We start from the raw sequence: 27,973 nt of genomic DNA, 5'->3' as shown, positions 1-27,973 counted from the left end.
AGGTGAAGAAAGGATTAATTAGAGCATATATTTCAGACCAGGAGGCCCACTTACAAGGATGGCGTTCAATACAGTCAGCATTGAATCAGAAAACTTATGTTCGTGCTCTTGCTCTTCGAATTAGCTGCTGTGTGCCCGTGGGTAAGATTCTTACTTTCTGAGCCTGCTTTCTCGAATACTACGTGGTCCGTGAGATAAGTTTGCTGGTTTGCCTCTCCTCGCCTTCTGCGTCTCTATCTGTATCTCTCATTCTTTTACTCGGAATGCTCTACTTCCTCTTGCTTGGGTTTACTGTCTCCCCAGCTCTCCCTTTGAAAATACAAAAACCCTCAAAGCATCTTCTCAGAGTTTTTTCAGCTATTACTCCTGGGGGACAAATGAGGAAGCAAATAAGTATGTGAGAGTTTACAAAGCAATAGTTTGTAAAAAGCTTTTCAGTGATTCTTTTTCATCTTCAAATTTAACTTTCCTGGGGCGCCTGGGTGGCGCAGTCGGTTAAGCGTCCGACGTCAGCCAGGTCACGATCTCGCGGTCTGTGAGTTCGAGCCCCGCGTCAGGCTCTGGGCTGATGGCTCAGAGCCTGGAGCCTGTTTCCGATTCTGTGTCTCCCTCTCTCTCTGCCCCTCCCCCGTTCATGCTCTGTCTTTCTCTGTCCCAAAAATAAATAAGAAAAAAAAAACGTTGAAAAAAAAATTAACTTTCCCGATGCCCTTTTAGCTTCCCTGATGATTCATTGGTTAGTTTTTCTCCTGGACATTAGCCTTGCTTGACCCTGCTCTCTTTGACACTGGTATTCATGTGAGCTTCTCCCCCTTTTGTGTAGACTGTCTCTACTTGCAGTGGTCGCTACAGCAGAGTGATAGTGAGTGCTCAAGGGATTGTTGTGGTCCATGAGACCCAAGGAAGAAATGTGTGGCCTCCACTGTGGGCTCCAGGCTGGCAGCTTCCCAGTAATATCTTCCAGGTTCCTATAGGAAACCTGAGATCCCATTCAGTGGTTATGTGGTAGTTCCACACCCCCAGCTGATCACCTATCCCTCCTGTGGGCCATTGGAGTATTCTAAACTGAAACCAATTGGGTATGAGCTAGGGAAAGGTACGAGAAAGAGAAGAATGGAAAAATGTGCATTTGTGTCTGTCTTTACGGTACACACATATTTGAAGGAATTATTTAAAAAATGTGTATGGGGGATGGGAATCATTTTAAACCTGTATTTCTACTCTTAGATAATATAAGATAATCAACTGGGCCAACCACATAGTAGGGGGTTAAGGAATGTTGGTTCATTTCCTGGTGAAAGTAACTATAAAATTGTGAACAGGTCACATATATTATGAATCTTGTTACATATTGAAATATATAACACAAATCCTAGGACAAAATATTGAAAGTTTTTTCCAGCTCAGGTTCTTAAGTTCTTCTCCCCGCTCCCTTCTTTTCACCCTTCCTCCCCCTTTTTGGTGGACTGGTGCTGACAGTTATGTATGTTGGTTAAGTGTCTTAGAACTTCATAGCCATGCAGATTTTCTGCAGGAAGTTATTTTTCTCTCCTTGTTTGACTTGGTGGTGGCGGGAGCTTGGTGAAGGAATGTGAAAGCTCATTAGAGTTTATTGTACGGTGCAGCAGGGGGAAGTGAAATTATAGAAGCCAAGGGGCGTGGCGGGGGAGAGGCAATTGCTAGACCAGCGCTGACACCAATAACTTTTTACGAGGGTGAGTCAAAGCATCAGGGAGGCTGGAACCAAGTTTCCGCCCTCTTGAACCTATTACTGTAGATCATGACAGAGAATGGAGGGAAGGCAAGCCTCTCTCTCAGGCTGGGTAGGGAGAAAGACAAAAGTTACGGAGACAGATGTCAAGGTATTTGAACTCAAGTGGTGGTGAGGGCGGGTGGAGAGATTAGGAGAGACTGTTAATGTACCAAAAATAGTAAGAGTCAGTACCTGATTACCTAGAATAATGGAAGTCAGGAAGCATGTCCCTAGTGAAAAAATAGTGTCAGTGGGTGATTTCCATGGACATCTGAGATTGTAACTTCGTCCCTCCATTTTCATTTATTTTTTTTAAGTTTATTTATTTACTTTGAGAGAGACAGAGACAGTGCTAGTTGGGGAGGGGCGGGGGGTGGTGAGAATCACAAGTAGTCTCTGCATTGCTAGCACAGAGCCCATTGCGGGGCTTGAACCCACAAAGCCGTGAGATCATGACCTGAGCCAAAACCAAAAGTCGGACGCTTAACTGACTGAGCCACCCTGGCACCCCTTCCCTCCATTTTTATGTCCTTGTGAGAATGAAGAATCAGTGTCATGTTCAGCCTGCCGGAGAAATAGGGCATATTGCGGACATGTGAAGCTTGAAAACTAGCCCCCTTAATAGAGACACTGTGATACCCTATCTTAACAACTCTTTGACCCTGAGAGTTAACAGGCAGAGGCAGGCATTGCTGGTGAGGCTGGTCCATACCGACCGCTCTTTGCCAATTCCCTTGTGCCTCCTTTCTTCAGTCAAGGGAAAGGCCTCAGTGAGGAAAAGCATAAGTGGGCCCAAACTTGACTCTTCTCTATGCTGGTGGCACCTAGATCTTTGCATTTCCTAGAGACGCATTCTCCTAGGACACTTCTAACCCTTCCGGTGGCCTCAGCTGTGCCAAGCTCAAATGGGAGAACTGTTTCCTTCAGCCAACTGGAAAAGAACTAAATTAGTAACAACTTGCTCCAGGCCACGGCTTCTAACGTATGTCTTTACACTTTCATCTCCTCTAGTGTCAGTACTCCACGCGTTTGCCTCATTAGTTTTTTTTTTTCCCCTTCTTTCTTTTTCACACTAATAAATATATCTGCCTCTGGATGTTACTAGCAGGAGATGCAGAATCCTTTGAATGAGACCCCTCAATCTAAAGCTTCACCCATTATATATAAAAAAAAAAATGCAAACTGCCATCACAGCCCAGGATGGAGAGTGTGTGGGTGCCACAAAGGATGCCAAATTGTTAGCACTTACCCTCTGCTCCCAACTCCGCACAGCCCTTAAGCAAATGCTCTGGCTGTGGTCAGCTTTGGTAGGGGCGGGTGCACCCAGGCAGGGGTGCAGACTGTGAGAAGAGAAGGGCTCTCTCTGAAATTCCTTAGAGCAGCTTTCTGTCCTATATCAAAAGATCGTTGCATTGTATGGGAGTACAAAATGGGGTTCCAGACACCGTTGGGTCTGGATGACTCATCTCTCCGCTTTCTGCCCGTGTGTGGTCACTGTGGTGCTGCTCCATTAGGATTCTTGGAAAGCAAGGACTTCTTGGATGGCACTCAGTGGTCTTTTGTGCAGACCCGGAGGCCAGCCTCAGTGAGGTTTCCACGCATGTGAAGAAGAGGCTGCGTGTAAAGAAGTGGGGAGATGGAGCTGATTGCAAGGCCCTGGAGTCCAGACCTCTTGCCTTTAGCTCACACTGACTTTGGCATTCAGGAGTGTCATTTGATACATCTCCTGGAGACGGAGGTGGATCGGGCCCCCCTCTGCTGACTCCAGGGTAGCCATGCACACCCCCTGCGGTGTTCCCTCCTGGGCTGGGGGCAGCGGGAGCAGCGCACGAATACTTGGCTGCATCTTCACACTGAAGCACCAGACCCACTCTGCTTTCCCCGAGAGCTCTGTGTTGGGCATATGTCCAGCTGAAAGGTTTTCCCTTGTGGTTGCGATGAACAAAAACAGCAATGGGAGAGGGCCCCCTAGAAAAATGACCGCCGTCTTATTGTGTCCTCAGGCTGTCTCCTCTCCCTGGCTACTTTGCCTGTAGAGGAACAGGCTACAACAGGATCTATCCTCGTTCCTCCAGGCTCTCTCTGACCTTTATTTTAAGTATCTTGTGACATGTGTACATGTGTTTTTATTGCAAACTGCCTCAGATCCATTTGGATATGGATGCTATACAAATTATAAATAAATAAATACATGATAAAGAGAGGAGCTCTTCCCTGCCAGCTCGTTGCTTAAAAAGCAGCAAGTTTGCACTTGCGTGACTCTGCTTTTGCTGGGCCCCATGCCGGCAGCCAACAGGAGTGAAAACAAAATCTGTCCCTTTCAGCACCACACATTCCTCTCCTGAGCCTAGGGGAAGAGGTGGCAAGTATCATTTGCCAATCAGCAACCAGATAGCCTTGTCTTTCCTAAATTCCACATATTTAAGGAAATTCCACCCAGTTTGGGGGAGTCAGGCTGGTAAATCAGGTAGTCATGGCTCTTCCTGCTGGGTTCAGGACACCTCTGCCTCATTCCTTCCCCGCCGTTCTACACAGCCCCTGGCTCACTCTCCTGTTCTGCCCTCTGCCTGTCCCTTGGGGACCTTGTTTTTCTCATAAGCAAATGCTCCGCTGTCCTTCCTTTATTTTACACATCGGCGTCTTGGCACTTGCTTCAGTGCGATCTAGGCTTCCCCTGAACTCCCATCACTTCCAAAGAGGGCATCTGCTTATCGTTTTGGTAGTCCCTTTAGTCATCTCGTGCTTACTTCTCGTCTTGCTGACTGTCTCTTTCAAGTCAGGGTGCTGCCTATGAACGCTGAAGCCCACCTCTTGTCTTTTCATTTTGAGCAGAGAACATCGGGCCCGCTTAATAGGCTGTGGAAATCGTTCTGGGTGATTCTTCTCCATGTCCTTTGATTTTGGTTTCCATTTCTCCTGTTTTAGAAGTGGCCTTCTTCCTTCCGAAGGCTCCATCTTCAGCTTTGGCCTAGATTTAAGTCACTCCCTTCGACCGCGGCTCCTTACCCCATCAGTCTGACCCATTTACTTCACCTCCATGAGTTCTACCCCCATCTTTAAATTTAAAAAATATTAATGAGCTAGAAACCCTCATTCTACTGTGTCACCTCCACAGGCTGTTTTCCTCTTGCTGTTTTTCTTATCAACATCAGCCTTTTGGAAGGAATACTTTGGCCCTCTTGCCATTGCTGTGTGATTCCCAATACCACCACCTTGAGGAAACTACTTTAATTTTTTCTTAATTTTTTTTTAACGTTTATTCATTTTTGAGAGAGCATGAGTGGGGAAGGGGCAGAGAGAGGGAGACACAGAATCTGAAGCAGGCTCCAGGCTCTGAGCTGTCAGCACAGAGCCCAACGCGGGGCTCGAACTCAGGAACTGCAAGATCATGACCTGAGCTGAAGTAAGACGCTCAACTGACTGAGCCACCCAGGTGCCCCAGGAAACTACTTTCTTAAATATTATCTGTGGCCCCTTATCTGCCAAGTCAAGTAATTCCTCCCACCTTACATTCTCTGGAATATTTTCTTGCCCCTCACCTTGTGCTTCCATTTCATGCTATGCTTTAGGTCCTACTACCTCTAAAATTATTCCTTTTCCATGTCATTTGTTGCTTCATTGAGTTCTTTGCTTTGCCTTCTCTCCTGACATTCAGTTCTTAAATCCCAGTTGTCTACTTGGCATCTCCTCCCACATAAAGTTCTATCCCACCAGAATCTCAAACTCCCCTTTCCTCCGTCCTGTTCTTCTACTGAAACCAAATGGCTTCTTTCTCCAGGATACCTTTTTCCCAGTGTCTGAAATCTGGGTGTTTACTCCAAGTACTCCTCCTTCCATAGTTCACACATCTGATCAGTTGGTAAATAGTGTCATTTCCCCCTCACCAATGTCTCTTACATCTCTTCTCTTTCTTTCTGTTCTTGCTAGCAACCTTCTGGTTCAGATATCTCTGCCTCCTCCCAAAGCATTCCATTAAATGTCATGGATATTTGGAAGGCGAAAATCGTTTGTAGCCTGAACCAAGACATATAGATGATTCTCTCTTTCACTCCTCTTACCTCACTATGGATATGTAGACTATGACAAAAATCGGTTGCCTGGGTGGCTCAGTCAGTTAAGCGTCTGACTCTGGCTCAGGTCCTGATCTCACTGTTTGTGAGTTAAAACCCCACATCTGTCTCTGCTATCAGCACAGAGCCCACTTTTGATCCTCTGTCCCTCTCTCTCTCTGCCCCTCCCCCACTGGTTTGCCCTCTCTTTCAAAATAAATAAAACTTAAATTGTTTTTTAAAGTTCACTTCTATACTCTTAATGATGGTTTTGTTGTACTGCATGATATAACTTTATTTAGCTTATGTTAGATTTTTATGGAAAAATGGTACTGTTTTTTTTTTTTAAATTTTTTTTTTTCAACGTTTATTTATTTTTGGGACAGAGAGAGACAGAGCATGAACGGGGGAGGGGCAGAGAGAGAGGGAGACACAGAATCGGAAACAGGCTCCAGGCTCTGAGCCATCAGCCCAGAGCCTGACGCGGGGCTCGAACTCCCGGACCGCGAGATCGTGACCTGGCTGAAGTCGGATGCTTAACCGACTGCGCCACCCAGGCGCCCCAAAATGGTACTGTTTTTAAGTCAGCTTGCTCTGTGCTGACTGACCTATTTACTCAGAAAAAAAGAGATTAATCAAGTGTAGCTTGGGGTTGGCAAACATCAGAGGTTGATCACATGGAGAAACCCGGAAGAGAATGCCCACAGAAGACAGCAGAAAGTAGGAGACATTTTAGCAGCTATAGGCTTCAAAATGATATAAGAAAGAGTTTTAAGTGGAACACATTGCTTCCAAGCAACAAAGTAGTGTTGATGTCATATAGCAAAGAATAAACAAGGAATAAACAATATGCAAAGAATAAACAAGGACGGGGTGGGGGGGGCATGAAAACATTACAGACAACATGTGGTGAAGACCAGAAAAACCCACGCAAAATTATAATAACAGAGACTTTATTGCAGCAAAAACATTGTATACCCTTTGTGCGATATGTTTATGTGTAGTATATATACTTATAAATTAATTTTATTCATTTCTGTATTGCTTTATGGATAAATAATTGTATTTTTCATTGTAAAAGAGTAGTTCGTGTATGTGTGTGCGTATGTGTGTGTGTATGTGTGTGTGTATCTCAAGTTTCTTTTTCATTTATTTTCTTATGCTAGTTAAGAGAACCTTGCTAAATTTGGGGGTGTGCTAAATAGAGATACCTCGAAACTTCCAGTGGTGGTAAACAGAAATAAAGGTGAGTACCAAGAAATGTTAAACAGGCTCCTTAGATCTCACCTTTTTTTTTTTTTTTTTCCAGATTTCTCAGGGACTTTATTTGCTGGATCTTCTACCGTCATCAACTTTTTCTACTTCTTCATGAAAAAGTAGTTCATAAATAAGAAGTGGGGAAGACCATGCATTATACTACAGAGTTACAAAGTAAGTTTGTCTTGAATTCTACTCAATAACAATTCAAGTTACCATTAAGAGTTTACTACATACCATACCATACCTGTACACTTTATAGGCATTAACTCACTTGATCCTCATAGAATTTCATAAGGTATAAATGTTATTCTCATTTTGTTTTTTTCCCTTTTTTTATTTTTCAATATATGAAGTTTATTGTCAAATTGGTTTCCATTCAACACCCAGTGCTCATCCCAAAAGGTGCCCTCCTCAATACCCATCACCCACCCTCCCCTCCCTCCCACCCCCCATCAACCCTCAGTTTGTTTTCAGTTTTTAAGAGTCTCTTATGCTTTGGCTCTCTCCCACTCTAACCTCTTTTTTTTTTCCTTCCCCTCCCCCATGGGTTTCTGTTAAGTTTCTAGGATCCACATAAGAGTGAAACATGTGGTATCTGTCTTTCTCTGTATGGCTTATTTCACTTAGCATCACACTCTCCAGTTCCATCCATGTTGCTACAAAGGGCCATATTTCATTCTTTCTCATTGCCACGTAGTACTCCATTGTGTATATAAACCACAATTTCTTTATCCATTCATCAGTTGATGGACATTTAGGCTCTTTCCACAATTTGGCTACTGTTGAGAGTGCTGCTATAAACATTGGGGTACAAGTGCCCCTGTGCATCAGTACTCCTGTATCCCTTGGGTAAATTCCTAGCAGTGCTATTGCTGGGTCATAGGGTAGGTCTATTTTTAATTTTTTGAGGAACCTCCACACTGTTTTCCAGAGTGGCTGCACCAGTTTGCATTCCCACCAACAGTGCAAGAGGGTTCCTGTTTCTCCACATCCTCTCCAGCATCTATAGTCTCCTGATTTGTTCGTTTTGGCCACTCTGACTGGCGTGAGATGATATCTGAGTGTGGTTTTGATTTGTATTTCCCTGATGAGGAGCGACGTTGAGCATCTTTTCATGTGCCTGTTAGCCATCTGGATGTCTTCTTTAGAGAAGTGTCTATTCATGTTTTCTGCCCATTTCTTCACTGGGTTATTTGTTTTTCGGGTGTGGAGTTTGGTGAGCTCTTTATAGATTTTGGATACTAGCCCTTTGTCCGATATGTCACTTGCAAATATCTTTTCCCATTCCGTTGGTTGCCTTTTAGTTTTGTTGGTTGTTTCCTTTGCTGTGCAGAAGCTTTTTATCTTCATAAGGTCCCAGTAATTCATTTGTGCTTTTAATTCCCTTGCCTTTGAGGATGTGTCACGTAAGAAATTGCTACAGCTGAGGTCAGAGAGTTCTTTTCCTGCTTTCTCCTCTAGCGTTTTGATGGTTTCCTGTCTCACATTCAGGTCATTTATCCATTTTGAGTTTATTTTTGTGAATGGTGTGAGAAAGTGGTCTAGTTTCAATCTTCTGCATGTTGCTGTCCAGTTCTCCCAGCACCATTTGTTAAAGGGACTGTCTTTTTTCCATTGGATATTCTTTCCTGCTTTCCAAAGATTAGTTGGCCATACGTCTGTGGGTCTAGTTCTGGGGTTTCTATTCTATTCCATTGGTCTATGTGTCTGTTTTTGTGCCAATACCATGCTGTCTTGATGATTACAGCTTTGTAGTAGAGGCTAAAGTCTGGGATTGTGATACCTCCTGCTTTGGTCTTCTTCAAAATTACTTTGGCTATTTGGGGCCTTTTGTGGTTGCATATGACTTTTAGGATTGCTTGTTCTAGTTTTGAGAAGAATGCTGGTGCAATTTTGATTGGGATTGCATTGAATGTGTAGATAGCTTTGGGTAGTATTGACATTTTGACAATATTTATTCTTCCAATCCATGAGCATGGAATGTTTTTCCATTTCTTTATATCTTCTTTGATTTCCTTCCTAATCTTTCTATAGTTTTCAGCATACAGATCTTTTACATCTTTGGTTAGATTTATTCCTAGGTATTTTATGCTTCTTGGTGCAATTGTGAATGGGATCAGTTTCTTTATTGTCTTTCTGTTGCTTCATTATTAGTGTATAAGAATGCAGCTGATTTCTGTACATTGATTTTGTATCCTGCAACTTTGCTAAATTCATGTATCAGTTCTAGCAGTCTTCTGGTGGAGTCTGTCGGATTTTCCATGTATAATATCATGTCATCTGCAAAAAGTGAAAGCTTAACTTCATCTTTGCCAATTTTGATGCCTTTGATTTCCTTTTGTTGTCTGATTGCTGATGCTAGAACTTCCAACACTATGTTAAACAGCAGCGGTGAGAGTGGACATCCCTGTCGTGTTCCTGCTCTCAGGGAAAAAGCTCTCAGTTTTTCCCCATTGAGGATGATGTTAGCTGTGGGCTTTTCATAAATAGCTTTTATGATCTTTAAGTATGTTCCTTCTATCCCGACTTTCTCGAGGGTTTTTATTAAGAAACGTTGCTGAATTTTGTCAGAGGCCTTTTCTGCATCGATTGACAGGATCATATGGTTCTTATCTTTTCTTTTTATTAATGTGATGTATCACTTTGATTGATTTGCGAATGTTGACCCAGCCCTGCATCCCAGGAATGAATTCCACTTGATCATGGTGAATAATTCTTTTTATATGCTGTTGAATTCGATTTGCTAGTATCTTATTGAGAATTTTTGCATCCATATTCATCAGGGATATTGGCCTGTTCTGTCTGGTTTAGGAATCAAAGTAATACTGGCTTCATAGAATGAGTCTGGAAGTTTTCCTTCCCTTTCTATTTCTTGGAATAGCTTGAGAAGGATAGGTATTATCTCTGCTTTAAACGTCTGGTAGAACTCCCCTGGGAAGCCATCTGGTCCTGGACTCTTATTTGTTGGGAGATTTTTGATGACTGATTCAATTTCTTCGCTGGTTATGGGTCTGTTCAAGCTTTCTATTTCCTCCTGATTGAGTTTTGGAAGAGTGTGGGTGTTTAGGAATTTGTCCATTTCTTCCAGGTTGTCCAGTTTGTTGGCATATAATTTTTCATAGTATTCCCTAATAATTGCTTGTATCTCTGAGGGATTGGTTGTAATACTTCCATTTTCATTCATGATTTTATCTATTTGGGTCATCTCCCTTTTCTTTTTGAGAAGCCTGGCAAGAGGTTTATCAATTTTGTTTATTTTTTCAAAATACCAACTCTTGGTTTCGTTGATCTGCTCTACAGTTTTTTTAGATTCTGTATTGTTTATTTCTGCTCTCATCTTTATTATTTCTCTTCTTCTGCTGGATTTAGGCTGTCTTTGCTGTTCTGCTTCTATTTCCTTTAGGTGTGCTGTTAGATTTTGTATTTGGGATTTTTCTTGTTTCTTGAGATAGGCCTGGAATGCAATGTATTTTCCTCTCAGGACTGCCTTCGCTGCATCCCAAAGCATTTGGATTGTTGTATTTTCATTTTCATTTGTTTCCATATATTTTTAAATTTCTTCTCAAATTGCCTGGTTGACCCATTCATTCTTTAGTAGGGTGTTCTTTAACCTCCATGCTTTTGGAGGTTTTCCAGACTTTTTCCTGTGGTTGATTTCAAGCTTCATAGCATTGTGGTCTGAAAGTATGCATGGTATGATTTCAATTCTCGTATACTTATGAAGGGCTGTTTTGTGACCCAGTATGTGATCTATCTTGGAGAATGTTCCATGTGCACTCGAGAAGAAAGTATATTCTGTTGCTTTGGGATGCAGAGTTCTAAATATATCTGTCAAGTCCATCTGATCCAATGTCTCATTCAGGGCCCTTGTTTCTTTATTGACCATGTGTCTAGATGATCTATCCATTTCTGTAAGTGGGGTGTTAAAGTCCCCTGCAGTTACCACATTCTTATCAATAAGGTTGCTTATGTTTGTGAGTAATTGTTTTATATATTTGGGAGCTCCCGTATTCGGCGCATAGACATTTATAATTGTTAGCTCTTCCTGATGGATAGACCCTGTGATTATTACATAATGCCCTTCTTCATCTCTTGATCTCACCTTATTAAAAAAAAATATATATATATATATATATTGTGGTGGGTCGCCAGATAAGATAAGAAAAGAATTATTGTGGTAAAGTATATACAATCAAATTTGCCATTTGAGCTATTTTGAAGTGTACCATTCCCTAACATTAGTTACATTCACAGTGTCTGTGAAAAGCTATTTCCATTTTCTCCATCTCTGCCCAAGCAGGAATCTGTAATAGTTAAGTAACAACTTCCATTTCCCCCCACTCTTCAGTCTCTGGTAACATCTAATCTATGTTCTATCTCTATGAATCTGCCTATTCTGGATATTTACTGTAAGTGAAATCATGGACTATATGGCTTTTGGGCCTGGCTAAATTCACTTAGCATGTTTTCCAGGTTCATCCATGTTGTTACATGTATCAGAACTTTATTTTTTATGATTGAGTAGTAGTCCGTTGTATGTATATGTCACATTTTGTTATTCCATTCACCCATCAGTGCACACTTAGGTACCTATTTCTACTTTGAGGTTATTATAAATAATGCTTCACTAAACATTGACACACAAGTATTTTCTTTGGTCTGTGTTTTGATTTATTTGGGGTATATACACCTACAAGTGGAATTGCTGGGTCATTTGGTAATTTTTTATTTAGTTTTTGAGCAACTGCCAAGTTGGATTTCACAGTAGCTGTTCCATCTTACATTCCCTTCAGCAGTGTTTGAGGGTTCCATTTTCTCCACATTCTTGCCAACACTTACTTGCCATTTATAAAATTATAGCCTTTCTGGTAGGTGTGAATTCATAACTCACTGTGGTTTTCATTTGTATTTCCCTAGTGACTAATGACATCGAACATCTTTTCATGGGATTGGCCATTTGTATAACATCTTTGGAGAAGTGTTTATTCAAGTTTTTGGATTGGGCTGTCTGTCTTTTTGTTGCTGAATTATAGGAATTATTTATATATTCTAGTTATTAATTGTCATATCATATGTAAAATTTGCAGATTTTCTCTCCCATTCTGTGAGTTGGCTTTTCACTTTCTTGGTGAATGTCCTTTGATGCACAAAAGTTTTTAATTATGATGAAGTCTGATTTATTTTTCCTTTTTGTTTCTCATGCTTTTGGTGTCATATCTAAGAAGTCACTGTTAAACCAAATTCCATGAAGATTTAACCCTTTTTCTTTTTACTATGAGTTTTTTGGTTTTAGCTCTCATATTTAGATACTGATCCATTTTGAGTTAATTTGTGTATGTGATGTGAAGTGGGGGTTCAACTTCATTCTTTCACATGTGTCAATTCAGTTGTACTGACACTGTTGTTAAAGACTGTTCTTTCCCTAATGAATGGACATGGCACCTCTTTCAAAAGTTAGATAGACATATAGGTTTATTTGTGGATTCTCGATTGTATTTTAATGTTGTATAAGTCTACACTTACATCAGTATCAAACTGCTTTGGTTCCTTTAGCTTTCTAGTAAGTTTTGAAATTAGGAAATTAGAGTCCTCTGATTTTGTTCTTTTTCAGGATGGTTTTGGCTATTTGGGACCTTTTGTACTTCCATATGAATTTGAGGGATCAGCTTTTCCATTTCTGCAAAAACACCATTGGAATTTTGATAAATTGTCATCTTCAGAATATTATGTCTTCCTACCCATGAACATAGGGTATCTTTCCATTTCTTTAAGTTTCTTTTAATTTATTTTGGAAATGTTTTGTAGCTTTCAGTGTATTTGTGTTTCATCTGTTGGGTTAACTATATTTCTAAGTATTTTATTCTTTAGATGCTGTTGTAGATGGAACTATTTCTTACATTTCTTTTAGGATTGTTCATTGCAGGTGTATAGACTCACAACTAATTTTTGTTTGTTGAGTTTGTACTTTGCAACTTAGCTGAATCTGTTTAGATAAAGTAGTTTTTTGTGGATTTTTTGGGGACTTTCTGTATATTAGGATCATGTCATTTGCAAACAGAGTTAGTTTTACTTCTTCCTTTCTAATGCGGATAACTTATTTTGTTTTTTCTTGCCAAATTGTTCTGGCTAGAACTTCCAGTACTGTTGACTAGCCATGGTAAAAGTGGGTGTTCTTGTCTTACTCCTGATCCTAGGGGGGGAGCTTTCAGACTTTCTCCATTAAGTGTGATGTTAACTGTAGGTTTCCATTAATGCCCTTTATCATGATGAGGAAGTTTCCCTCTATTTCAGTTTTCTGAGTGTTTAATTAATTAATTAATTACTTAATTTACTATCAGAAAGTGTGTTAGAAAAGCATCAAATGCCTTTTCTGTTGATTGAGATGATCACATCCCCACTCCCATAGTGTCTCAGTGTGGTAGATTGTATTGATTTTCTGATATTTAACCACCCTTGCATTTCTGGGCTAAATCTCACTTAGTCATGATGTATAATTCATATTCATAAAAGGCATTGATGTGTAATTCTTTTCTTTTTTTTGCTTGTGAATTGTTTATCTGGCGTTAGTATCCAAGTTATGCTGGCCTCAGAGAATAAGTTAGAGAAGAATTTATGTTAATTCTTTAAATGTTTAGTAGAATTCAACAGTGAAGCTATCTCATCCTGGACTTTTCTTTGTTAGGAGCTATTTGTTTACTATTTCCGTCTCTTTAGTTATTATAGGTCTGTTGAAATTTTCTATTTCTTCCTGAATCAGTTTAGATAATTTGTGTTTCTAGAATTTGTGCATTTTATCACAGTTTCAGAATGTGTTGAAGTACTGTTGTTGATAGTATTCTCTTATTTCTCTTTATTTCAGTAAAAACAACTTATCCTTTCTTACATTTCTGATGTTAGTTATTTACATCTCTTTCTCTTTTTCCCTTTGTCAGTCTAGCTAGAAGTTTATTAATTTTGTTAACCCTTTGAAAGAACCAACTCTCAATTTCATTGATTCTCTGTATTGTTTTTCTATTCTCTATTTTATTTATACTATTCTGATAGTTTTTTTTGTTTTTTTGTTTGTTTTTTTTTACTTCCCCTAGCTTTGGGTTTACTTTGCTCTTCTTTTTCTAGTTCCTTAAGGTGTAAAATTAAGTCACTGATTTGAGATCCTTCTTCTTTTTTTAAATGTAATTATTTATAGCTATAAATTTCCCCCGGAGTACTGCCTTTACTGCATCTCATAAGTTATAGTATACTGTTTTAGTTTTCAGAAGTTATAGTATACTGTTTTAGTTTTCAGTTGTCTTTAATTATTTTCTAATTGCTTTTGTGATTTCTTCTTTGACCCATTGGTTATTTAAGACTGTATTGTTTAATTTCTACATATTGGTGAATTTTCCAGTGTTTCTACAAAACTGTAACAAGATATTTTGTATGATTTCAGTCTTTTAAAATTCATTAAAGCTTGTTTTATGGTCCAGTATATGGTCTGTCTTGGAACTTTTTCATGTGCACTTGAGAAAAATGAATGTTCTGTTTTTGTTTAGTGGAGTGTTTTCTATGTGTCTGTCAGATCTAGTTGGTTTATAGTAGTGTTTAAATTCTCTATTTTATTTTTAAGTGCACTTCCCACCCAGTGCAGAGCTCAACACAGGGCTTGAACTCACAACCCTAAGATCATGACCTAAGCTGAGATCAACAGTCAGGTGCTTAACCATCTGAACCACCCAGATGCCCCTAAATTCTCTATTTTCTTGTTGATCTTCTCTCTAGAAATTATATCTATTACTAAAGGTGTTTATTGAAGTATCCAAATACTATTATATAACTGTTTATTTCTCCCTTCAGTTCTGCCAGTGTTTGTGTCATCTATTTTGGGGGCTCTGTTGTTTTGTGTATGTTTATAATTTTTATATCTTCTTCATGAGTCAACATTTTTATTAATATACAATGTCCTTTTTTGTCTCTTGTGACAATTTTTTATTTGAAGTCTGTTTTGTCCAATATTAGGATAGCTACCCAGCTCTCTTTTGGTTACTGTCTGCATGGATTATCTTTTTCTCTCCTTTCACTTTAATCTATTTGTGTCTTTGCATCTAAAGTGAATCTCTTGTATTTAGCATATAGTTGGATCATTACCAAAAAAAAAAATCATTCTAAAATCTCTGCCTTTTCATTGGAGAATTTAATCTATTTATGTTTAAAGTAATTACTGATAAAAAAAGGACTTAATTACTTTATGCTATCTTTGTTTTATGCTTCTTTGTCCCTCATACTCCCCATTATAGTCTTCTTTTGTGTTTGATTGATATTTTTATAGTGAACCATTTTGGTTCCCTTCTCATTTTCTTTGATATATTTTTAATATGTTTTCTTTGTGGTTACCATGGAGGTTATATTTAACATCCCAAATTTATAATGATCTAGCTAAAATCTATATAACTTATCTTCAGTAGCATACAGAAATTCTGCTTCTATATAGCTTTGTTTTCCAACCACCCTTAATGTTGTCAGAAATCATAGCTTTATACATTGTGGACCCATTAATATAGATTTATAATTACTTTGTATGCTTTTTTCTTTTAACTCCTATATGAAATAACAAATAGAAACCAAAACACTATAATAATGGATTTTATATTTTCCCATGTATTTACTTTTCCAGAGATTTCTATTTCTCATATGTCTTAAAGTTACTGTTTAGTGTCCTATATTTTAACCTAAAGGACTCCCTTTAGTATTTCTTATATGGCAGGGCTAGTGGTAATGAGCTCTCTGAGCTTTTATTTAGCTGATAATGTCTTAATTTATTCCCCATTTCTGAAGGACAGTTTTGCCAAATATAGAATTCTTGATTGACATTTTTTTATTTCAGCACTTTGAATGTCATTCCGCTGTCTTCTGGCCTTCATAATTTGTGATGAGAAATCTGTTAATCTTATTGAGGATCCCTTGTATGTAATGAGTTGCTTCTCTCACTACTTTTAAGATTCTCTCTTTATCTTTTGATAGTTTATAATGTGTCTTAGTGTGCATATTTTTGAGTTTATCTTATTTAGGATTTGTTGAGCTCCATGGATTCATAGATTCATGTCTTTCATCAAATTTGGGAAGTTTTGCACCAGTATTTCTTCAAATATTCTTTCCGCCCCCCACCACCCCTTTTATTCTCTCATCTCCTTTTGGACAACGTGTATGTTGGTTTTTTGATGGTATTCCACAAGTTTCTTAGTCTCTGTTTACTTTTTTTTCTCTCTCTTTTCTCAGAGTGAGTAATTTCGGTTGTCCTATATTCAAGTTTATTAATTCCTTTTTCTTCTGGCTTTTAAAATATTTGTTGAACCCCTTTAGTGAATTTTCATTTCAGCTATTATAATTTTCAGCATGATAATTTTTTGGTACCTTTTTAGTATTTCTGTCTCTTTATTGATATTCTCATTTTTTTAATACATTACTTTCCTGATTTCCTTTAGTTCTTTGGCATTGTTTTCCTTAAATTACTTGTGTATATTTAAGACAGTTGTTTTAAAGTATTTATCTTCAATTGTAATGCTTGAACTTCCTCAGAGATGGTTTCTGTTAATTCTTTTAATTTCTCTGCATACACGACTGCTTTTACATGTTCTAATTTACTAAAGAAACTCTTCCCAGCATTTGTTCTCAGGCTTTAGGTAGCCTGTTGTATATTTTGACTGTTGCTTTTGTCCCAAGCATCTGAGTATTGTGAGTTTAGCTTTCAGTGTTTCTGAGCAGTGATAACTGCTCTTCTGTTCTGAATTCCTAGTTAGGTGAAACAGATGGGTACCTTTTGTCAGTCCTTCAGATCACTCTTGGTTAAAACAGACATACACAATAATTTGTGAATAAGCTGTACTCTGCTCCCTCCCAAACCAGAGCCCAGGGTCTTATAGTTGGAATCTGTACTGCTGCTGCCTTAATATTACCACTATTCTGGGGAGGGGATTGGCTTGGGTGGGTAAAAATGCCACAAAGTTCTTCTGGTACCTTGAAGTTGGCTTTTTCTTGATGCCACAATCACTTGGTTGCTGTAAATTTTGTTTTTCACAGTTCTGGTAGAGTTGATTCTGACAGTTTTTGTTTGTTTTTTAATATTTCTGTGGAGCAATGAGAGCCTGGATCTGTCTATTGCTGTTTTGCTGATTACACTCCCATCCTAAAATTAACCAAAAATCCTTTGGGAAAGATTTATGAGAATCCTACAATTTCAGAACTGGGGTAAGCTTTTAGATCATGTAGTCTGGAACTTTATAATCCATCACCCCAGAGCAGCAGGGGTTACATGGAGGGCCACCTCAGAAGGCTTGAGTCTCTTTACCAACCCTCTCCCCCATCTTCACCTAGAATCACTGACCTTGCCATCCTTACTTTTATTTTTTTAAATGGTAAACTTTCATTTGAATCAAGATTTTTTGGCTTAAAAATTTTTAGAAACCACTAATTCATGTAAAGAGCTTAGTTCAGGACTAGGCAAGGAAGGTTCAGGTTCCTTATTCAAAGTCATTCCGTTTCCCAGCTACTTAGTTAGTAGCTGGACAAAGACATGTAGGCATGTTTGGGAGGATAATAACTTGGTGCCTTTGTTCAACATTTAATTAGAGCAAATGCACTGTGCTATGCAGAAGGTAAGAGAAGGGGATTATTGTGGTGCTTCTCAACCCTTTTCTATCATCCTCAATAATGTAGTTGTGGCTACAAATTTGTACCCTCTCCCAGCACAGCTAGCCTCTGAATTTAACCAGATTGTATCTTTTTGGAAGACAACTTATCAACTATTTATTGTGACTGGAAAATGCCTCTTGGAGCATTCACTGCTCCTTCTACCATAATCTGAGGGGCTAGCAAAGTAATTTTTCTTACCACATGTAATTCTGTTCCCTAGAGGAGATCTACAAACTAAAATCTTCTCCATTTTGTTACATTTTCAGTTCCACCACTAGCTCTGAATACTTGAGAATATTGTATGGTAATAGTGAACTATTTTTTTTTTCATTTTTCACTGTTTTTGAGCAACAAAAGGGAGCTTAAGTGATTATTGAATAAGACATTGACACCCAGGAAGGACATGGGACACCAGACATGATATCAAGCTAGACCTAAAGAGAGGTTGGAAATTTTTCTGCTGAGAAGAAATAGCAGTCTCCATTGGGTGCGTTTCACTGCAGTTATTAAAGAGAGTGAGCTGGTCTGATGCAATTAACCTCTTATAGTCTCTTAGAGTCCTAAGACTCCATCTTTTATAGTAATTAAATAATTTCTGATTTCACATATCTTCTATGGATGTGACAAGTTTTATTTTCCTTGGTATAACTTAGATATTTAATATTTATAAATATGTAATATTGATATATATACACAAAAATAAATATATAATATTTGTATATACACATATCTTTAATTGATTGTATATGAGTATGGAAAACATGATAATAGCACTCAGAAGTTGGTAGGAGCAGCAGTTTTCAATCCATGTAATATTATATCTAAATAGAAAGCAATCAGCTTGGAGGTTTTCTTGCTGACTGGTATATTGACATGATTGTGATACCTCCAGCTGGCTTTTTCACACTGAATGACAATTACACGCATGCCCCATGATAGTTGATGCTCACAGAGCATAAAGAGAAAGGAAAACAGTGATCTTAGGTCCATGAGGGAAGGCTATAACCACGGACAAAGTAAGCAAACAGAAACCTAGCTAATTGAAAGGGAGGATAGTTAAAATTTAGCATTGTTGAATTGGGAATAGCATCAATGTCAAAGGGAACTTGGATTTCACTGGGTGATTGAAAACTAACATGGCAAATTGTTTCTTTCTTCGAATTTATGGCACCAAAATAAGCCAAGGACTTTCCCCCACTGTGTCATAAAAAGGGAGCCATTGAATATACATGTCTGGAATGAGTTTGGATAAAAGCTGTTGTTCTCTAAAAATATTTTACCTTTTGCATATTTTAACTGTGACTTATGGTTATGTGGCTTTGCACTCACATGAACATTAGTGACTTCTGTTTGAAAGTTCTGAGTATCTGAGTCTCTTTACCATCATGCAACTCTGTCCGTTATTCAGAGTAATAACACTTCTGATTTTTAAGCTACGGAATAATATGTACATATGAAATTAGTCATAAATAATGAACAGTGATATATTAAGGCAAAAAATATTAAAAGTTATCCTTTGCATGTTTCAAAGAGGTACCTGAGTTACAGTGGAAAGATCTTGGTGGAAATTCAGAAAGTTTGGATTCAAGTCTCCACTCTGCCACTTGCCGTGGTTTTTGCCAAGTCATTTTTGTTCTCTTAGTCTTTCTCCCCTCTCACACTTGCACTATGGAGGCAGGAATTTTGCTTTCCAATCCCTGGGTTATTTCAAAATAGTACGTAGAAAGCCATGTGGAAAAAAAAGTGATATGCAAATGATGTGGATGGTGATGCTCCCAACTAGAAATTAATCTTTTCAAAACTTATGTTTCTTACATGCTATTTTACATCTTTTAAAGACAAAGCATAACCAATAACCAGCCATCTTTCCATGAAATAAGAAACATTTCATTAGTATTTTTACCTGAATTGACAATGAAGAATAATGGAAAAAAGCTAAGTGGAAGCAAGAAATAACTAAATGCTATCAACTAACAGAGCTTATGTGTGTTGCTTCACAACCCTGAGGCTTTATTTATTTATTTTTTATTGTTCAAATGCAAATACTCTATTTTCTAAGTTCCTTTAACATGTTATGATTTAGTAAGTTTTATCTTCATTTATCCTATTATTCTCTCTCTCTCTCTCTCTCTCTCTCTCTCTCTCACACACACACACACACACACACACACTCCTCTCTACCACTTTTTCCTTCTCCTTTAACAAGGTCTTCATGACTTAGCTCAGATGTCACATCTTCCAAGAATTCTCTAATTTCTCCTCCCAACCTCAGTCTGGCTTAACTAAGTCTTCTCTAGGTTATGTTAGTACCTTATGCCTAAGCTATATCATTGGACTCTGCTCTTGGGTTAAAACGAGTGTATGTGTCTTTTACCCCAGCTACAATCTAAGACTCCTAAAAGATAGGAGTCATGTGCTATTCATTTGGGGGACTAGCATTTAGTAGATTCTTAGTAAATGTTTCTTTACTGAGTGAATAAATTAGTAAATGGATAATATATGAGAAGCTCTTTGAAAAGAAAAGACAACATACAATGTGATATTTTTCAAATATAACTGCAGGAGGAAGAAGTATTTATCTAGTGAAACAGTACTATATTTGGAAGCAAGAAATCAGTTATTGGGCCATTTCTACTAATTTGATGAGTAACTCCAGGAAAAATCACTTGAGCTCTCTGCATTTAACTTTCCATTCAAAAATGGGGCAATCTTCATTTCCCATTGCCTGCCTCATTAAGAGTGTCACAGAGGCCAAAACTGGAGCAGTTATGTGATATCTGCTGATTTTTAAAAATAAAGTTATGTTATGCATTTTAGGGGCTGCATTAATACCTGTTCATAGTCAAACACATATCTCACTTTATACTGAAAAATTCCTGAAAAGTTTTCTCTAAACAATTCAGAATTAGATAGCAGTTTAAGTAGACTGAAGAAGATTTATATTTAAGGCATAGTTTTGGTCTAAGACAAGTTTTGTAGTATACTGAATCCTTTTGAAAGGGAAAAAATTATTTATAATTTATTTTATAATTTAGAATTTTCTTGTAACACCAGTTTCTTGAAGTAGCACCCTCCTATATCCCACCACATCTCTTCTTCTGCTCCGCAAGCCATTGTTGACTAACAGTGGAAAAGAACTATCCTCCACTGAACCGTCTGTATTGTCTTTGGGATGTTGAATTTTTGCTCAGGAGCACAACCTCTGTCCTGAAAATGATAATTTCCAGCATTGCACACAGATATCTATGTCTTTGAGAAATAAGCAAAGAAGATGAGTCTTTCTGGAACTTTGGGATGTCTTGATCCTAAACTAAAATAAAAAGTACAACTCTTAATAATTCCCTAGAAGAGTAGGGATTTTTTTTTCTTTTAAAACAAAGTATTTTTGTTTTTCTCTTTGGAAATTGACCTCACAGTAACAAATCCAGAGTTAATTTCTCATGTAATTATGGAACTACTTATCTCCATTTTATCAGGACACTTCTTGTTCTCACCCAGGCAAGAACATAATTTAGGCTTTGCTTAGTCTTCAGTTAAGAATACAAACTGCACAGTGTTTAGATTTTCCTTGTTATGAAATTGTTATCGTGTTTCTTCTTAAGTGTCCCACTATGCTTCTGTATGAAAATTCTGTCTCATGGGAGTAGGACATCTCTGTCTTGATTGCTTTTTTTCTTTCTGAATCAACTGGATCGAAGTATACTGTATATATAATAAACTGTACCCATGTAACTCCATGTAGCCACCACCACAATCAAGGAGCAGGGCATTTCCAGCTACCTCCAAAAGATCCCTCATGTCTCTTTGCATTCACTTCCCATTCCATCTCAGCCTAAGGCAACTGCAGATTTGCTTTCTGTCAGCATAGATTAGTTTGCATGACTGTCTTTTATTGAGCCCACCTTCTTAGAGTTGAGTTTCTTTCTAGGGAGACAAACTATATGGCTGGATTGAAGGAGAAGGCAGAGCCGAGGCATTTATTTAATCTTCAGATGTGATGAGCACTAAATCTTTGTGGAAGCAAGGATTATCAGAAGTCATAGGCCAGGTAGTTAGTTTCCTTTAGAACATGGGTAACAAAGAACTACGAAATAGGAATGAAGTTTGCATCTGGGTCATTAAAACCAGAAACACCCAAGAGGAAGTTCAGGATATGCAGCAGCTATGATGAAGGAACTTTTCCATTCTTCACATGAACTCGATCTTATGCTTTTAGCCATCACTAAACTACTTGGGGGGTCTGATATTTGTTTTTTATATGCTCACCTTTCAGAAGCGAGTGACGTTGTTTCCCTTTCATCATGTAAAGTTATGAGATATAAACTCTTATTTTTAGGAGTGCAGGAATTTGTTCCATTCAAATTTTGAAAGTGGTCAAGGGACAGGGCCAAGACTACTTATCTTCATTTGTCTTTAGTGCAGTAGTTCTGACTACTGGACATTTGACTTTATACGGCTAAGAGTCAAGAGCTGTTTGGTGAGATGTTTGCAAAAGGATTGGCATGAAATTGCCTGACTGGTATTTTATGCTTGTGCCACAGTCCAGAAATAAACATTACATTTCTTTCTCTAAATATATTTGTGTCCTGGATAGCCAACTGACAACTATTGTCTCTTTTCTTTTCTTTTCTTTTCTTTTCTTTTCTTTTCTTTTCTTTTCTTTTCTTTTCTTTTCTTTTCTTTCTTTCTTTCTTTCTTTCTTTCTTTCTTTCTTTCTCTTTCTTTCTTTCTTTCTTTCTTTCTTTCTTTCTTTCTTTCTTTCTTTCTTTCTTTCTTTCTTTCTTTCTTTCTTTCTTTCGATTTTCCAGTTAAATAGCAATTGTTTTGGATGAAGGAACAGCACTGTTTAAAACTCTTTCACTCTGAAGTGTCTCCTGGGTAAGAAGGAAAATAGATTTCCAGTCTTAAGGATCAAATGGCCCTATTGAATGTCAGTCCTATGACTTTGCGCCCCCCCCCCCCCACCACATGTTAAAATTTTGTTAAATTGGGCTCTAACCTGTTTCAAAGTAAAGTTGAGAGGCTCCTATATCAGAAATGTTCTAGATGTGGACGTATTTCTCACTTACAGAAGTACCTTTTTTCTTCATAATGTTTGGGGGAAGAAGTGACTTTTAACCTCTTGACGTCTAGGTTTCCTTTATTATTTTTAAGAAGGTTTAATTGACCAATTCCATTTAAATTTAACCTATTGTTTAGAAATTTCTGGGGACATAATTTATCTAAAGCAGTAAGTCAGATTCTTCTCTCCCTCCTCCCTTTTATTCTTTTATAGGCAACAACTGGAGTATATGCAGATTATTGAGAGAGGAAAAATAATATCTGAAAAGGTGGCTTTCTTAAAAGGCACCAGCAGCATTAGTGTCATGTCTGAAGCACCCATTTGTGTCAACTGTACAGACCTTTCAATGGAAAATTGTGCTGTGCTACCTTTTAAAGTATGAAATGCTAATTTGGGATTTACAGTTTTTGAACTGGAGGGCTGCATTTTGCATGGGATTTTGTTTAATTTCCCAGTGAAAAAAGGCATTTGAAACACAACTGCCTACAGCCAACTGTCAACAAAAATCAACTGTAATAGCACAGAGCCTGTCACTGATGTATGTGGTGATGTGGTAATCTTCTCAATTTAGCTGGATATTTCTTCTCCGTACAAAATAGCTGAAAGTCTTGCTAGGCATTTATGAATATCGAGAGGTATTATTAGGCTGATAATGGGGCCAGATTAAGGAAGGGTACACTGGTTCAAGATGTCAGTTAAAGAGACGCAGAATGGGACGATGCATGGCCCTCAGTATAAGGGACTCTTCGTATTTCAGGTCTGCTAAAGATTTGGGCGATAGCATGCTGAGTTCCATCTGCTGTGAAAGTGGCTTTCTGGGGAAAAAAATAAAGTTGTTATGCTATTTTTTCCCCCAGAAATCTGTTTTTGTTTATCAAGAGGGTGAAATAAAAAATCTCTGAAAATGGAAGTGAGGAGGGCAGACTAGGGAAATCTCTTGAGGTGAGACTGGTCAGTATTACTCTCCTTGCAGCGTGGAGAACCAGTGGTTGACAGCTGGCATCTTTTCCACCTAAGTCACGACTGTATAAGTTCTGGAAGAAGAGAATTCTTGTGGAGACTCTGTATTTTAGTAGTGGGACCCCATTTGGATTCTGAATAACAAACATGCAAATGCAAGGAAAACAATAAAGCTGCAGATAAGCTATTCTTCAGCAAGGCACAAAGTTGGGACTTATTATTAGCTGTCATCAAAACATAGCATTAGTGAAGCATCTCATATCAAAAGGGTATTTAGAATCAAATGGCACTTTATGTTACCAGTTGCTTCTTTTTTTTTTTTTTTTAAGTGAGCCATATTCAAATCTGGCCCCACCATTTTTTAGCTGCGTGGTAGCTTAGCTCTCTGTGTTTAAGTTTCTTCATCTCAACATTGGATTAATAATCATGCCCACGTCATAGGGATTTTGTGAGAAATTATTTAATAGGTATAAAGAGCTTAGAGCATGCTTGACCTATAAGTATCATGTGATCAGTTATCATCACCACCATCATCATCGTTAGCATCAGTACAAGCAACATATTTACTGTTCTCAAGTACTCATGGCAAAAAGAGAAATATACTAGCACATATGCTACATAACTTGTTGTGAAAGGTGTATCCATTTTTTTCTTGATCATTATGTTTTTATATGTAGATGGAAGACAGAGTGAATTGTGTTATTTTAGCTACAGGGAATATGTTCTAAGATACTTATAAATAGCACCTTGGCTAATAAGAATTTGAGAGTGCCCTGGCCCGTTTCTGCACTGCCTGCCCGGTGCCCCTTTTTCTGTGGCTCTACCCTTCTGCCGTCCCTGCTTCCCATGTGACCTTGATCGCTTTCCTTCCCTGCTTACTTTGGCCAATAGTGATAAATCAAGGATGGACCTCTGATGGAGGAGTGTGGCTCCAGATAGGCACGTTGGTGACATGTCTTGGCACACCCCTAAGAACAGCTAGATTGAGCCAATCTAATCTCTTTCTCTGCAATTCCATGATTGAGCATGGAAGTGCAATTGTCAGTTATCAGTAGGTACCCAAATTTAAAGACATGGAGAGGAAAGCAGAGTTAGATGTGGCTTTGGAAGTTATATACAAATTCAAACTCGGGTAAGACAGTGGAGCAAAGAGGAAGGCAACACCGTGAGACAGACTGTCTGTGGCTGCCTGTTTTTCTGTGTTTCCTGAGCTTTCATAACTTGGCTCTCAGGGGCGCCTGGATGGCTGAGTCGATTAAGCATCCAACTTCAGCTCAGGTCATGATCTCACAGTTCATGAGTTTGAACCCTGCGTCAGGCTCTGTGCTAACATCTTAGAGCCTGGTACCTGCTTTGGATTCTGTGTCTCCCTCTCTCTCTTTGCCCTTCCCCTGCTCTCTCTCTCTCTCTCTCTCTTTCTCTCTCTCTCTCTCTCTCTCTCTCTCAAAGATAAATAGACCTAGCTCTGCAATTTTTCCAGATCTCATGAGCCCTCTTTATGTCCCTACAACAAACTTCCTGTCCTCTTGACTTCCCACTCATTTGAGAATTTTTCTGTTTGCTGCAACCAGTTAGGGCATGGAGAGTCGAAGGTTCCATGTGTGGTAAGAAGTAAAGTTTTCTGCTGATAAGTAAAAAAAAAAAAAAACACTGCATGTAATGGAATTAAAATGACATTGACAGAGCAGTCAGGGAAATTTCCATTATCCATTTTCAAAGTCTTAGGAATGAAGGATTGGCAGAAATAGGAAATGGGCAATTATCTCTAGGTTCTAGTGGACTGACAAGGTCTTTGCACATATGGTGATTACTTTTTAATGGCATGGTCAGATAGATGATCAACAAGTAAATATAAATAAACATGGTAACAGTAATTTATAGTCTGAGATGACTTCGATGAGGGAAATAGTTTAGATAAGGAGTAAAATTAGGCGATGGATTGGAAGTTGGCTGAAGTGTGTTCTTTAGTACCACATGATTTTGCTGGGGCACCACCTCTGAGTGAAAAAATATGACCACCATCCATCCCCTTCCTTGGCCTTGGCCAATGATGATGGACTGGGAATGGATCTCTAATGGAAGAGTGTAGCCCAAGACAAGCACAGGTATAACATAGTTATATACTAGATCAACATATACTCCAGGTAGATATGGACCACTCTAGCTTTTCTGCCTTTTATTTTCAAAGATGACACCAAAACCATCATCATATTTTTGACTTTTTTTCTCTGTTTGGGATGGATTTGGATAATGGATAATGGAGCAACAATTTAATGAGCCTACCTTTTACTAGGCAATGTATAAGATCCTTTCCACAATTCTCTGATCTAACGAACAAAGCCACCCACTCTCACCTTGTAATCATTGGCATTTATAAATACAGTGGCTACCTGGGATTCAGGCTTCTGTCTTCATGTGGAAAGGAGCATTTTTCTCTGGACTAAAGAGTTTTTTAATCTGCTGCCTCTTTCCTCTACCATAAAGTTCTAGCCTGAATACAGACTTTTAATGAGCAACCCATATGTAAATAATTAGTATAAGAGAGGAATTAACTATCATTACCCAATTGCTTTTTTTTCCTTTTTAGAAATGATTTGCTATTCAGTTTTAAGCTTTCCAACTATTTTGATGGAGATCCAACTTGGAGAAAAGAAGTGTTTTTTGTTCTCATTATCACTTCCTGTAAAACTGCATAGTTAATTTCCAGAGGTAGATATCCCTTTGAGTTCTCATGATAGGAAATAGAGAAATCGCTGTTCTGTGCCTTTAAGATCAAGAGAGATCAAGAACATTGGAAAGGGAATATACCATGCACAAGGTCGTATATGAAACAATGGGATTTAATGAGCATGAAAAATTCTGTCATTAATAGGTGAACAATTCTCTTGAGTCTTTCCCAGGATGCAAAACAAGTGGTCTCAGCAGGGACTTTTTCTTCTTCAGGGTCTTTATATATTGAAGAAAAGGCAGATATAAGCACACTGACAAGTAAGACTTTGGATGGAGTGGTGAGACCAGGAGCACCACGGGCTACTTCTCGAGAAGGTGAGCATGACTGATTAGGGTGTTTTTCCAATGGTAGTAACTTGACATCTAAACAGGCCCTTTGGTGATGATATTCCTAGTTCTTCTTTACTGTGTGCTTTTCATTCAAAGGCATTTAAGTACGAGATGGAGGTGCAGCCATTACCACCCTATTGTCCATCAGAAATGACACGTCCCAAAATACTTACTTCGGGCAAAGTGGTGATACTCCTTCTTCGGAATGCCATTTTGCCCTATCGAGAAGATCTATATCTATTTCTCTTCATAGAGTTAGGCTTAGACAAGTGTGAGACCAGTACGCATTTTTTTTTCTGATGAGCTCAGTATTCTCTGATGTTCATCACACATTTTTTCAAAAATACTCATCCAGAACCTATGTTGTGCAAGAAGCCACTGAAGATGCAGCAGTAAAGAAGGCAGACACGTCTTGGCTGCTTACATGAGATTATACTCTAGTAAGGAAGACAGATCATCAAGAAAATGTAAACACAGTAATCATAGATTGTGACGGTTACCAGGAAAGAAAGTTTATCCAGTGGTGCTCAGGGCCATCCCCTCCTCACACCAAACCTCCAACATGCCTTCTTAGTCTTTGAGGCGCACAACTGACTTTTCTAGTTTTACATACATAGCTATAGCTAATGCAGCTTCAAGCGCTCCTCTCTTTTCAAATTCTTGTCCCTAAATCTTTTCTATATAGACATTTTAGAACTGCCAGTGGGCCCAGTAGTAAGACATTTTCTTGGGAAAAAAGACACAAGACACAAATTTTGTGTTATCAAAATCTAGAACTCCGAGAGGACAAGTAGCTGTGTGGTAGTTATTTGCATACACATCTGTCTTCCCTATTAGATCTCCTTGAAAGTAGACACTAATCTATTTTTTTGTCTCCTGTGTTACATGCACATAGTAGGAACTCCGTATATTGCTCAATGAATTCAATTGAATTAGCACAAACCATAGGCTTTTGCCAAAAGCATTAGTGAATTCATGTTTGAAGAAAATTAACTAACAATTAAGATTAAAACGTCAGTATTCACATGGATTTTGGCTGAGCAGATACATTTCCTTACTGGTGAACATAAGGCTTTTCAGACCAATGAATCTGGTATCCGACAGTCCCTTGCCAGCAAGGCATGGCAGGAGTGGAAGGAGAGGAGCATGGGCTGAATGCAGACT

General features: G+C 38.4%; 1 long non-coding RNA gene across 1 annotated transcript in view; it reads left to right on the top strand.

Moving 5' to 3' along the window:
* LOC123580819 overlaps positions 1–26,794 on the top strand; it is a 96,061-nt gene extending 69,267 nt beyond the window's left edge. Inside the window, exons 2-3 of the long non-coding RNA XR_006703478.1 lie at positions 7,112–7,233; positions 26,693–26,794. This is a non-coding gene — a long non-coding RNA (uncharacterized LOC123580819). The remainder of the gene's footprint in view (positions 1–7,111; positions 7,234–26,692) is intronic.
* Positions 26,795–27,973: the final 1,179 nt, after the last annotated feature.

This window comes from Leopardus geoffroyi, chromosome A3, assembly GCF_018350155.1.
Source record: "Leopardus geoffroyi isolate Oge1 chromosome A3, O.geoffroyi_Oge1_pat1.0, whole genome shotgun sequence".
NCBI classification, from domain to species: Eukaryota; Metazoa; Chordata; class Mammalia; order Carnivora; family Felidae; genus Leopardus; species Leopardus geoffroyi.
This window is presented reverse-complemented; position numbering and strand designations above follow the sequence as displayed.